Source organism: Parasteatoda tepidariorum, chromosome 5 (assembly GCF_982258835.1).
Source record: "Parasteatoda tepidariorum strain Cologne lab strain chromosome 5, Ptep-v5.0, whole genome shotgun sequence".
Classification (NCBI taxonomy): Eukaryota; Metazoa; Arthropoda; class Arachnida; order Araneae; family Theridiidae; genus Parasteatoda; species Parasteatoda tepidariorum.
In genome coordinates, this window is record NC_141759.1 from 69,049,210 (window position 1) to 69,061,886 (window position 12,677).

Sequence of the window (12,677 nt, forward strand, 5' to 3'; positions counted from 1 at the left end):
CAATTGGTCCGCCTTCACGTATCCACTGCAATGCTTCGATTATTTCGTTTAATTGGAGTAAGAGTGTTTAGTCATAATTGTGTTTCATATTCCGATGCTAGCTGCATTCAACGACTAATTGATTTGCCTTCCTTTTACCACTGCTATGCTTCGATTATTTCGGTTTATTGGAGTAATAGTGTTTAGTCATAGTTGCGTTTCATATTCCGATGCTAGCTGCATTCAACGACTAATTGGTTTGTCTTCCTTTTCCCACTACTATGCTTCGATTATTTCGGTTTATTGGAGTAATAGTGTTTAATCATAGTTGTGTTTAATATTCCGATGCTAGCTGCATTCAACGACTAATTGATTTGCCTCCCTTTTCCCACTGCTATGCTTCGATTATTTCGGTTTATTGGAGTAATAGTGTTTAATCATAGTTGTGTTTTATATTCCGATGCTAGTTGCATTCAACGGCCAATTGGTCCGCCTTCACGTATCCACTGCAATGCTTCGATTATTTCGCTTAATTGGAGTAAGAGTGTTTAGTCATAATTGTGTTTCATATTCCGATGCTAGCTGCATTCAACGACTAATTGATTTGCCTTCCTTTTACCACTGCTATGCTTCGATTATTTCGGTTTATTGGAGTAATAGTGTTTAGTCATAGTTGCGTTTCATATTCCGATGCTAGCTGCATTCAACGACTAATTGGTTTGTCTTCCTTTTCCCACTACTATGCTTCGATTATTTCGGTTTATTGGAGTAATAGTGTTTAATCATAGTTGTGTTTTATATTCCGATGCTAGCTGCATTCAACGACTAATTGATTTGCCTCCCTTTTCCCACTGCTATGCTTCGATTATTTCGGTTTATTGGAGTAATAGTGTTTAATCATAGTTGTGTTTTATATTCCGATGCTAGTTGCATTCAACGGCCAATTGGTCCGCCTTCACGTATCCACTGCAATGCTTCGATTATTTCGCTTAATTGGAGTAAGAGTGTTTAGTCATAATTGTGTTTCATATTCCGATGCTAGCTGCATTCAACGACTAATTGATTTGCCTTCCTTTTACCACTGCTATGCTTCGATTATTTCGGTTTATTGGAGTAATAGTGTTTAGTCATAGTTGCGTTTCATATTCCGATGCTAGCTGCATTCAACGACTAATTGGTTTGTCTTCCTTTTCCCACTACTATGCTTCGATTATTTCGGTTTAATGGTGTTCGGACTAATAGTGTTTAGTCATAGTTGTGTATTATATATTCCGATACTAGCCTTCACGTGCCCACTGCTATGCTTCGATTATTTTGGTTTATTGGAGTAAAAGTGTTTAGTCATAGTTGTGTTTCATATTTCGATGCTAGCTGCATTCGACGGTTGATTGGACGCCTTCGCGTGACCATTGCTACGCTTCGATTCTGCTATATCTGTCAGCATTGCTTTGAGTTCCTGCTTCTTCTCACAAATTAGCTGCTTTGCGGCACTCCATTAATCTATCTCAAATCATACATTGAGGTCAAAAAATACTATCATTGAAAAAAAAATACTTGCCATACATCATTAATTCTGCCGTTGAGTATATGAGGATAACTTTACTCCGATAATGGTTCGCTAATAAATATAATAAGTTTTTGCCTCTCGAAGATGGAGATTATATATATATATATATATATATATATATATATATATATATATATATATATATATATATATATATATATATATATATATATATATATATATATATATATAAAAAGTTGAAAAACAAACTAAGGAAAAGATATAATCTCGTCATCAGCTCAACCGATTATAACACCAAAATAGAGTGCTTTCTAATATTGTATTAATATAGCCAAAGCAAAGTATATATTAATTCAATAGGGGTAAGTAATTAAATTAATTCTTAATATGGCAATTTAATTATTTATAAACTTTTGTTTAAAGCTAAAAAAAAAGATAAATTCTTTAAAAGTTAAATTCATTTGAAATATTTTACTTTTATTTATATTATATTGATTTTTTTTTATGCAATAGAATATTCCACTAGAGCTAGAGGGGTGGCTCTTTTAACAAGAAGCTTTAGAAAGTTTCTAAGCGTTACAACTCATTGAAGTTAAATTCGATTACGCTTAGAAATCAAATAACTTATGACCACCGAACTGTGTGGGTTGCCATGGAGAAGTACTCAAAGCAGTTCAATAACGATTGAATCCGATGAAATTCAAAAACCGAATAAATTCATTCGAGCGAATTATTGTAGGGACGAAAGAAAAATTCGCTCCATAACTTTTAACAGTAAGCAGTTTAAAAGAAGGGGAAAAAACGAAGTCATTATTAGCTTAAAAACTGTTGTGTTCGACTATGTAGAGAGATTGTTATATTTACAAAATATTTTTCTAAAAAATTTATTGTTTAATACCTTTTTTTTACCTATTAATATGCCTTAGCATTTTTATTGGGTGTCTAGTATTGGAATAAAAATATATGTTTATAAATTATACTAGGAAATAGTTTTTTATTTTTATTTTCTATTGCATGAGATTTTTTAGCAGGTCTTGGATACTTGTGTAACTGTGGCTTCAAACCTGCAATCGGTTTATCTTTCCAAACTACAGTTTTTTTTAAATGACATTTTTAGTCTATTTTTTGACGAAATGTATAAGTTTAAAAACGTTATACATAACAGTGGATCGCATAAATGTTTCGACAAGCTTCAAGAGTTAAGGCACATCATCAGGATTTTAATAGCATAGGAACCCACGCCCGGAAATGTCACCATAAGTCACAAAAGTAGCTTCCATATTATGATCTGTTTCCTACTGTGCTTTAGAACGGGTCATAGCGATGACATTACTGGGCAGCTAATTTACAATCCAGCGGCTTTTAACTACTCGATCTCTTTTTTGTGTGGAGATTTTTCTGTTGGTTGTAGTTGGTCGCAATTATAAAGCAAGTTTTTATTTCTTTTAAAATTTGTTACCCGAAATAAAAAAAAAGTCAAGAATTAATTTTTATTTTATTTAAGAAAATGCAAAGCAGGAGAGCGGGTTGTTAAACGCCCCTGGATTGAAAAATCGCTTCCAGTCCTGGGTTCCTAAACAATTTTAATCCTAATGATGTGTCCTAACTCCCCATGACGTTTGTCGCAGCATTTATGCGACCTTCCTATCATATATAATGTTTTTAAACTTGTATATTTCGACAAAAAATAGACTAAAAATGCCATTTTAAAATATATCTGTTGCTTTAGGAGCATAACTAATTTCAGATTTGAAATCCCCATACCCGAATCAGGCACGATCAAGTATTTGTGTAAATGCAATAAAATTTTTTCCCTAGTTACAATATTTAAATGAAAATTCAATTATTACATTCAATATTTAAATGAACCAAATTGCTTATGTAAAAGTGTAGAACGCAATTTTAGAAGACAACAAAGCTAAAAAATTAGAAAACTTCAGTTTTCAGACTTAGAAAACAAAACTATAAAGTTATTTTAGAAAACAATATAACTTCGAAACAAAGCTTTTGCAAACTTAGTACATGAACTCTGTTATAAAAAGTATGTAATAGCACTTAGTTTTTAACGAAAAATGAAATGCATTCAGCAGGTGCAAACTTTTTTATAAATGACCTCGTTAAGTATATATTTATAGTAACTCAATTGTTTTATTCATTGCACATTCGTGTCTACTAAACTATAATATAAAAATGTTATTAATATATAAAAATTGTTATATTTTTTTTGTCCGAAAATAACACGATTATGATTTCTTTATTACTTAGGGGAACAGCGGGCAAGATGAACCTCTTAAGGAAACGTTTAAAAAATAGTAAACTAGAGCAATTTTATATTGTAAACATATAGTGGGAACATTGCTCTTACATATCTCATACAGAAAATAAATAATAAAGTTCAATAATAAAAACTTAACATAAACAAAAAGAGAGCATTGTCCCATCTTGCGCGGGCTACCCGGGCAAGATGGGACACATAATTACAGGGTAACAAAAAAGTATAGGGATCACTTTTGTGGCTATCTACCACTAAAGTTTTAAAACCTTTTTACATATATAGCTTACTGATCTAAAGCTCTGCTATTAGACTTTCAATTGCAATACTATTTCATAAAATCACAAAAATGCCTTTGAAGAAATTTGACAAAAAGCTAATTGGTCAAGTGCAAGCATTTTTAGAACTTCGCTGGAGCCACAGGATTATACAAACCCATTTTAAAAAGAAAGGTATTGCGATTTCACTCAGCCATATCAGTCGCATCAAGAATTCAAAACTCGGATAGATGCAAAATAATGCAAAACCAAAAAGAAGTGGACGGCCAAGCAAATTGAAGAAATCAGATTTGCAGAAGCTTGATAAGATGACATCAAAACCGGATCCACCAACACAGGCAAGCATGGCTAAAGCTCTTAACGTGAGTCAGCAAGTTGTAAGCTATCAACTAAAACAAAAGTTGAAGAAAAAATGCCATAAAAAACCTAAATGTCATCATTTAAGTGAGAGATCGGTGCAGATTAGGAGACAACATTCATGGCCCCTCTACAAGCTTCTCCGTAGGGACAGATGGCGAAAGTTCATTACAACTGATGAAGCTTGGATCTATCTATCTGATACCAATGCTAAATCTAAAGTTCAATATCTTAGTCGCGGGCAGAACAGGCGAGACTTGACACCATCAACCATGGTGCCTCATCCCAAAGGCGTAATGGTTTGGATGGGCATATCCACACATGGTGTGACCAAACCTCGGTTTGTGAAACCTGGGGCCAAAATAAATTCTGAGTATTATATACAGAATATATTAAAGCCCTTTCTTAAGGATGATTACTGCAGATTGTACCCTAATGGTGATGCTGTATTCCATCAGGACTCTGCCCCATTGCATGCATCTAAGGTCACCCAGAAATTCCTAACAGATCAGCAAGTGCAATTCCTGAGACCAGAACAATGGATTCCAAACAGTCCTGATGCTGCACCATGCGACTATTTCCTATGAGGACATCTGAAAAACAAACTGAATAAGCGAAGAATTTCTACATTGAGAGGCCTTCAAAGAGCTATTAGAGAAGAGGTGAAGAAAATCCCCCAGGAAATCATTTTTCGGGCTTTAAAATCCTGGCCGAAGCGTTGTAGGCAAATCTATTATGCCGGAGGTCGACATATTGAGAAGCATCGCTGAATTTATGTAATAAATTTTGGAAATATAAACATTCAAAAATGATCCCTATATTTTTTTGTTACCCTGTATGTTTCGAAAATCATCGAAATTAATGTCAGAATAAAAGAATAATCGACAAAAAAACGTTCCTAAACATCACAGTTACTGCATAAGAAGCGGCCAAAACCGGAATAAGCACTGCACGCTTCATGAGCCCATTCTGAGCAATCTGAATATAGTCTGTCAATTAATTAATTATAAATTATTTTTATAATTTTTTAAAAAAATTTGTTAAGTTATATGTGCTAGTTCATATTTTTGTTGTTGTTAATATTTTCTTATTTTTTATGCTTTTTGCCAAAAACGGAGAGTTTAATTTTTATATTACACTTTTACTCTACTTTGGCTGTCCCATCTTGCCCGGATAGTACATTTCTTAAAAAAATTATCTGCAAATTTGTTTAAACAAATTTTAATTTTCACTACTCATTATGCTTGTACAATAATAACACTACAGTGCCACAAATTTTAAAAATTTATTGCAATGTATTAAACAAATAATAACAGCATACAAACCTGGAAAAATATTTTAACACGTTATAAGAAAAACAAAACAATGCTTGCATTTCGGTAACACCTTGTGAACTGACGAAAAAACTTGTCGTATTGAGAACAACAATATTTTCTTATCGAAAACGCACTTTAGATTTCGTTACTGTGATGTCCCGTTTTGCCCTCTCTTCCCCTAATTGGAAACCAACACTAGAAATTTTCCATTCAGTAACCGAAACCAATTGGCTCCGTGTCTCTTTTGTAACAAGAATCTTGAAATTGTTAAAATGTTCTGAAGTTCAAATTTTTTTTTTATAAATACCTAAGGAATGATAGATATAGGAAATTTTTTAATGTTTCAGATGAACTGTTTATCGTGGCTTAGCCCACATAGCATATACTTAGCTTAAAAATCTTTTCCAATAAGTCGAATATATCAATTCGCGTCGATAAAGGTGCAAAAACGTAGTTTGGGTTAACTTTACAATTTTATTTTCAACTTTCTACATTCATACATTATGAAAATCTATCAAAATTCGACATGTTTTTATTTTTTTATTTTATAAAATCTGTACTATGTTCAGATAAACAAATGTTTTCCTACTTTTTTAAAGAAGGATTTATCTTTATTTATTATCCATCTTTCTCAAAGAGTGTTTTTTCCGAAGAAAGGATTAAGGACTATCCATACGATACTTTGCTTCTCAGGCAAACTTCTAAACTTTTTCTTAAATCCTTTCTCATGAAAAAAAAAATATTCCTCTGTTTCATTCCGGATAAATAATAGAGAAAAAAGAAAGTTACAGCAAAAGAACAACACTTTTTTTTACGGCCTCTAAGCTTCACGAAAGTTACCTTCTTACAAAATGAGCATGCCAATTGTGTAAAATAATTTTATAATATTTAGCATCTTTTCACATGATTAGTTTGCTGTTCACATTCATAATAAGTTGTGGTGGAATTTTTAACTTCTATTTACTTCGGTTTTGTTAAGCCTAGTTCAAGTGCATTTTAATGTTCTCTGTACTGTTTACAAGTTATATTAACAAACTAATTATATTTTAAGAAATATTGCATACATAACGATTCCTACTTTGTATGTTGATGATTTTTACCGAAGTTACTGATTTGTATCACAAAAATAACTTTACTGACTTAAGTGTATCATATCTTACAGTAATTATAAATGTTAGTGTTAATGAATAACGAAATTGCTGGTGGCTACATTACACCAAGTAGTGTAAAAGAACATTCTCGATGCTTCCCTACACCAGGCACTATCTTTGGTTTTCGGTGTAGTGGAACTTGACTTAGGTGTAAAGCAGTTGCTACCATTTTGGGTGATGTTATGCACGAAATTTTTTTACAATGTAGTGTCCATCCGTGCTTTAACTTATTAATACTTAGGGTTTTCGTTTGAGCGCAATACACAACACGAACGGGATTAAAAAGCAAACTCACTACACTAATGATTTAATTTCTAATTTAGATGTGCACGTTGAAGCGTTAAATTTAGTTGAAGAGTTTGAGAAACTTGTAAATTCACTGAGTAAAAATTCCTGCCTTTGAACGAATCAATTTACCTGACGTTTATGCACAAATCTACACAGCATTGGGAGAGAAAAACGTGTAAAAAAATTGCAGATGTTTCGTTTTATTATGCAAAAGAATTTCTGAATCCTTAAGAAGTTGTTCTTCATTCAAGACTACTTTCAATCGTAGTTTAAGAACATATTGCGAACTTGCTATATGTTTCGCATTCTTTCTAGGTTAATATATAATTTGGAAAAGTCATTCTCGGTCGAGACAGAGTCTAGTAATTTAAATTATTTTTTCTTGTAAATCTTTTCCTTGTTTAGTGATTTAATCTGTAGTTAATTTTTTTTCTTTGATGTTTGAAAATGCACAATTTTATAATATGATAAACACAATTTGTTTTTAAAACTTTTTACAATTTTTTTTAAAATGAACCCTTTTATAATATTAAAATTATTATAACTCTTTTTTAAATGCTATTTTTTAAAACATTTAAAAATTATTATCGTACATTTTAAAACAAAAATTATTTAATATTGTATTCAACACTTTTTTTAAAAAATAAAGAAATTAATTAGAATTTTATATAATTTCTTTAATAAGGTGCAAAATTTGTAAAATGATAGAAAAATTAATTTGATAGAGTTTGTGCGAACAATATTATATCATTTATTTATAAATTTATATATAAATTTATATAAATGTTATGAAAATAACTATTCAGAACTACTCAGTTTCAATAAGCATACATCTGAAATACTTATTGGTGAGTTTTTAATTCTTTCTTAAAGATTTATGGATATATCTCGAATTTTAAATCTATTATTGTTTTTTTTAACTCTTTCTTTGTTTTGCAGCATTAAAAATAATTTTTTAATGAAGCAAATTTAATTTCAAATAAAATTGTAATACACGTTTCTTGTTCCAAACCATTAATCTTTATAAACTCGTCTTTTCCATTCATTAATGAACATGTTATGCCAAGTTTCGTTCAAGATCTGCTCAAAAATGCATTTTTCAAATTTACATTCGTAGTCTACTGAATCAGCAATTTTGAAGTTTAAACCCCTAACGTTAAATTTAAGTTATTACTTTTGCGAAGGTTCAAGAGCAACATTGAAAATATATTTGTTTCCTTATTTTTTGCTTAAGCACGCGAAAAACCGTTCCGCTTAATTTTTAAGTTTTGCAGTCGCGAACGCTAACTCAAATGCTAGATGATGTATCCTAAAGCTTTTCGAAATATTTTTCCAAATAAATGTTATAATTCTTTTCCGAAGAATGCTTTTTATTTTACTGTAAAATATACTGTCTGTGTCATAACGACTGCATTTAATATATACATTTTAGGATTCAGATTACAATGAAATTCAAAGAGTTTGCACATTATAGATCATATGTTGTTGTTGACGTATGCCTGTTTTAGGCAGAGGGCGTGCAATTGTTCTTGTTTTCCAGTGGCGCCATCTATGGCCAAGAATTCGACTTCTGCCACACCATACGTCACATCCATTTATAGGGCGGACCCATTCATTAATCCACAGAACGTAATTTTGACTTGAATCAGAGAACGATCGATCTCCAATCCAGTATCCCCAGAGGTATTGATTTGTTATGGGAACATGGAGGACATTTGCGACTCGACAGATTTAAAGTGCATCAGTCACTTTACTACATGGGGAGTCTTCGGCCGGCGAAGTTCGAATCCACGAACTCTCGGGCATTGGCCTAGCGCCCTGCCGACCAGGCTATCTCGGCCTTATCGGTCATATAATGTAAAGAGAGGAGAAAAAAGCACTAACGAAATTTTACAAATTACTAAGTCGGAAGTCAGGTGAAAAGATTTTGATACCAATTCGATTGCTTGGATAAACTTTTAAACAAAATTTTGCAAAAAAAAGTTTTTTTTGTTGGTATTTTATAAGATTAGCAGGTGTAAGATTTGGTGTGAAAATGCTCAAAAATATGAGTTTCAGATTTAGCTCCATTTATATAAATGAAAAAAAAAAATTTAATTATTGGAGACTAAAGTTGAATCAGTTTAATACCAAAGAATTTTGTTTTAATTTTTAGGAAGCTGAATGTGTAATATACGAAAAAGGTTTCCCGCATAGTTATTTTTTTGAGAGATGCTTTCTTTATATTTTCTTGATAGGAGTTACAAATTATACGTAAGCAAATATCTAAATTTTCAATTTCGATTTTTAAAAAAGTAGAAAAAGTATCTAAAATTACATTTGAAAAAAAAATAAAAATAAAATTCGAACTAAAAGTTAAATTGGAGGAAATAAATTGTTTGAAAAATATTTCTTCGTGTAGTTTCATAGGTTAAGAAATTTGACAGCAGTTGAAAAATAAACATATATTTTAAACAAAATTTTGTACAATGAACTAAAACGCACAGTTCTTATTGCGGTATTAACATCTTAAATTTTTTAAATTTAAGATTGAATTATTATAGTAACATTGAAAATTAAAAGAAAAAAAGCAGGGTATCTCTGCAGATAACTGCTTACATAATAATGGGAAAAGGATTGGATGGACGTAAGCATGGAAGAAGATTATTTTCTATCCAGAAGGAATGGGCTCAATTATTACCAAAAACATATTAATGATTATTTAAATGGTCCCACATGACTGGAAAATCTATACTCGATTAAAGGTTTTTATCAATCAGTTTTGAAATTATTTTCATTGCCTAAATACATGTGTGACAGATTGGTTAATTTTTTCTGGGTCTTCTTTGCTTATATGAATTTGTAAATTGAAAAGTGAATGGGTTGAAATGCATCTGCATGAAAAATTTTGTTAAAAGAAATTATTGAAAGCCTATACACTGTAAAAAGAAAAAACATAATTTTTATGCTGAATAAACTCTGTACACGTTCCTGCATTATAAAAAATTCCGAATCAAATTACGGAATAAAGTACCAGCACTTCGGGTGCATAATCCGTAATATACATTTTTACAGTACAATATTATTCAGCAATTTTTACATTAATATTTTTTTAATTAGTATAATTCAGTAAACTTTAGGTAAATATTACTGTAAAAGTTATGGTATATGTGATTTTTTCTCTTCATATTATATTCTGTTAAAAATGGATTTCTTGGTAACATGTACTGACAACCTGAGAGCCGTTAATTGTTACCGTAATTTGATGTTGTACCGGAATGTTTTACAGTGTACCATTCTCTACAATTCCATTCAACTTTTGCAGTAAACAATAAATGCAAGTAAGGTTAGTATTAAAATGTCGAGGTACCGTTTTTTTCCAATTGATATGACAACAATATCGGAAATGAAAATTTATATATATCATTTTTCATCTATTATATTTTTTCTAAATTATTCAACAGATGTTTAAATTTTGTATTTTTCAAGTAGTTAATGTATTTTTTCGGAAAAATATGGATGTTGCAAAGTCTTACAATTTAAACTGTTTTTATACCATTTTTAAATTAAATGCTGAATTATTTTTTGTAATTATAAGAAATTACTTTTTGATTAATTTCAGTTTTGGTAATAGAATTCCCAAGGTGGGTACTCAACTTTTCTTGATTTGTGTAATTAATTTATGTGATATGCTGACAAACTCTTACGTTATAGCAATCTAATCTTATTACAAGCAGCCACTAGAGATCAAAGACTAGCTCGTCGCAAAGATAGTTCTATGTTAATCTTTAATAGTTCTCTGTTTAAATTCGGAAACAAAAAGCTTATAGATTTTTATACGCATATATTTGTGAAAGACGAGTGTCAAGTTATACGCGAAAACAACTTTTAAGAGTTAAGATGTGTCGAAGGAAAAAAGGCTTCTTCAGATTAGGCAATTTCAAAGATAAAATGGAGCTAATTGATTGGAAGTCCCGCATCGTTAAGACACGGTTCCCAGTAGATCACCGAAGTCAAGCATCACTGGCTGCGGTCAGTGTGCGGGTGGGTGACCACTTGGATCAGTCTGCGAAGGGACCGAGGGTGTGCGGTATTGGTCCTCGTTAAACTGTGCTACCGTAAAGTACTCGACTTCGCGTGCAGGTCGTCGGGCTACCGAAGCGGGGGTGCCATCCCCTCTGCAGAGGATCAAAATTGTGATGGCATGTCTTCGGATCATCCTCAGGGATGTTTCCCAGACCGTCGCCAATAGCCCATTGTGCAGCTCTAGTGCGACGTAAATGAACAACAACAACAACAAATAATTGATTGAACTTATTATATTTCTTTTGAGAGATAGATTGTGAAAGTATCTCTCGATAATTTTTACGTTTTTAAGCAACTGTCGCCACAGCCTCAAAAATTGTTTTTAAAAAAATCACAAGCTACTTCAAAACCATTAAAGATTATGAATTTTTGTATATTTCTAAGGAAATGTTAAAGAAATACTATGATATCCAAATGTTATTGTTACCGTCATAATTTTTTTCATATATTTATATATTATGTTTGAAGTTTTTTTATTGCACCACGCAACTTAATTTTTGAAAACTATCACCAGTTTTTTTTTAAATATGATCTTTTGCAATTGCATAATCCTTGTCTTATAACTATTGTGAACAATCTGCTTAACTTTTTTTAAATCTTCATTTAAATTTGATTTAATTAAACTGTAAAAATGCGTTTTCCTACGAGCGAATATCAATCCATTACAATAATTTGTTCTTTTTTTTGTTAATCTATTGGTACTCCGTCCTGTTGCGGATAAGAGGCACAAGTTATCTGGAAAAAACTGAACAGGCAGTTCTGAGAATTGATGAACAATAACAAAGTTGGTTGTAAAAATAATTCAAAATCAGCTATGAAATCTATTGTACATTCATTTCATCTACATTTCATTGTTTATAAACAAACATTGTTTATAAACATTGATTAATCTACACTTCATTGTTTATAAAAAAAGTATTACCGAAATTAGCTAAGTGATATAAATTGAACTGCGTCAGCAATATCTAGTGTTAGCGAGTAGTCGAAGAAGTCACCGGGGTTAAAAAAAATCTGTTCGTCTTATTAAATTATTTTAGTACACACAGTCAGGCCTGAAAGCGAGACGAAAAAGAGAAAATACTGGTAGGAGAACTATTTCAATATTAGATAATATTCGGGAGGAGTTAATCTATTCTTAACAATAAACAATCACTGTAATTAGTTTTTTCTTGGAGAAGAAGCAATTCAATATAAAAATTGTATCCATTAAAAACAATTGGTAGTTATAGATTTTTATTATTCCCGAAAAAAAGCTAAAAAATGAAATTTTTTTGTTATCAGTTTTTAATCTTTTCCGTCTTGATATATATGGGCTTTCAGCCCATGCACACAGTCGTAACATACATTTTTAATAAAAATTGATTTCACTAATTTTGAATAATAAAAGTAATAAGAAAATAACAAATCATTAAACAAGTTCCATTTATTGTTCTTAGTGTAAAT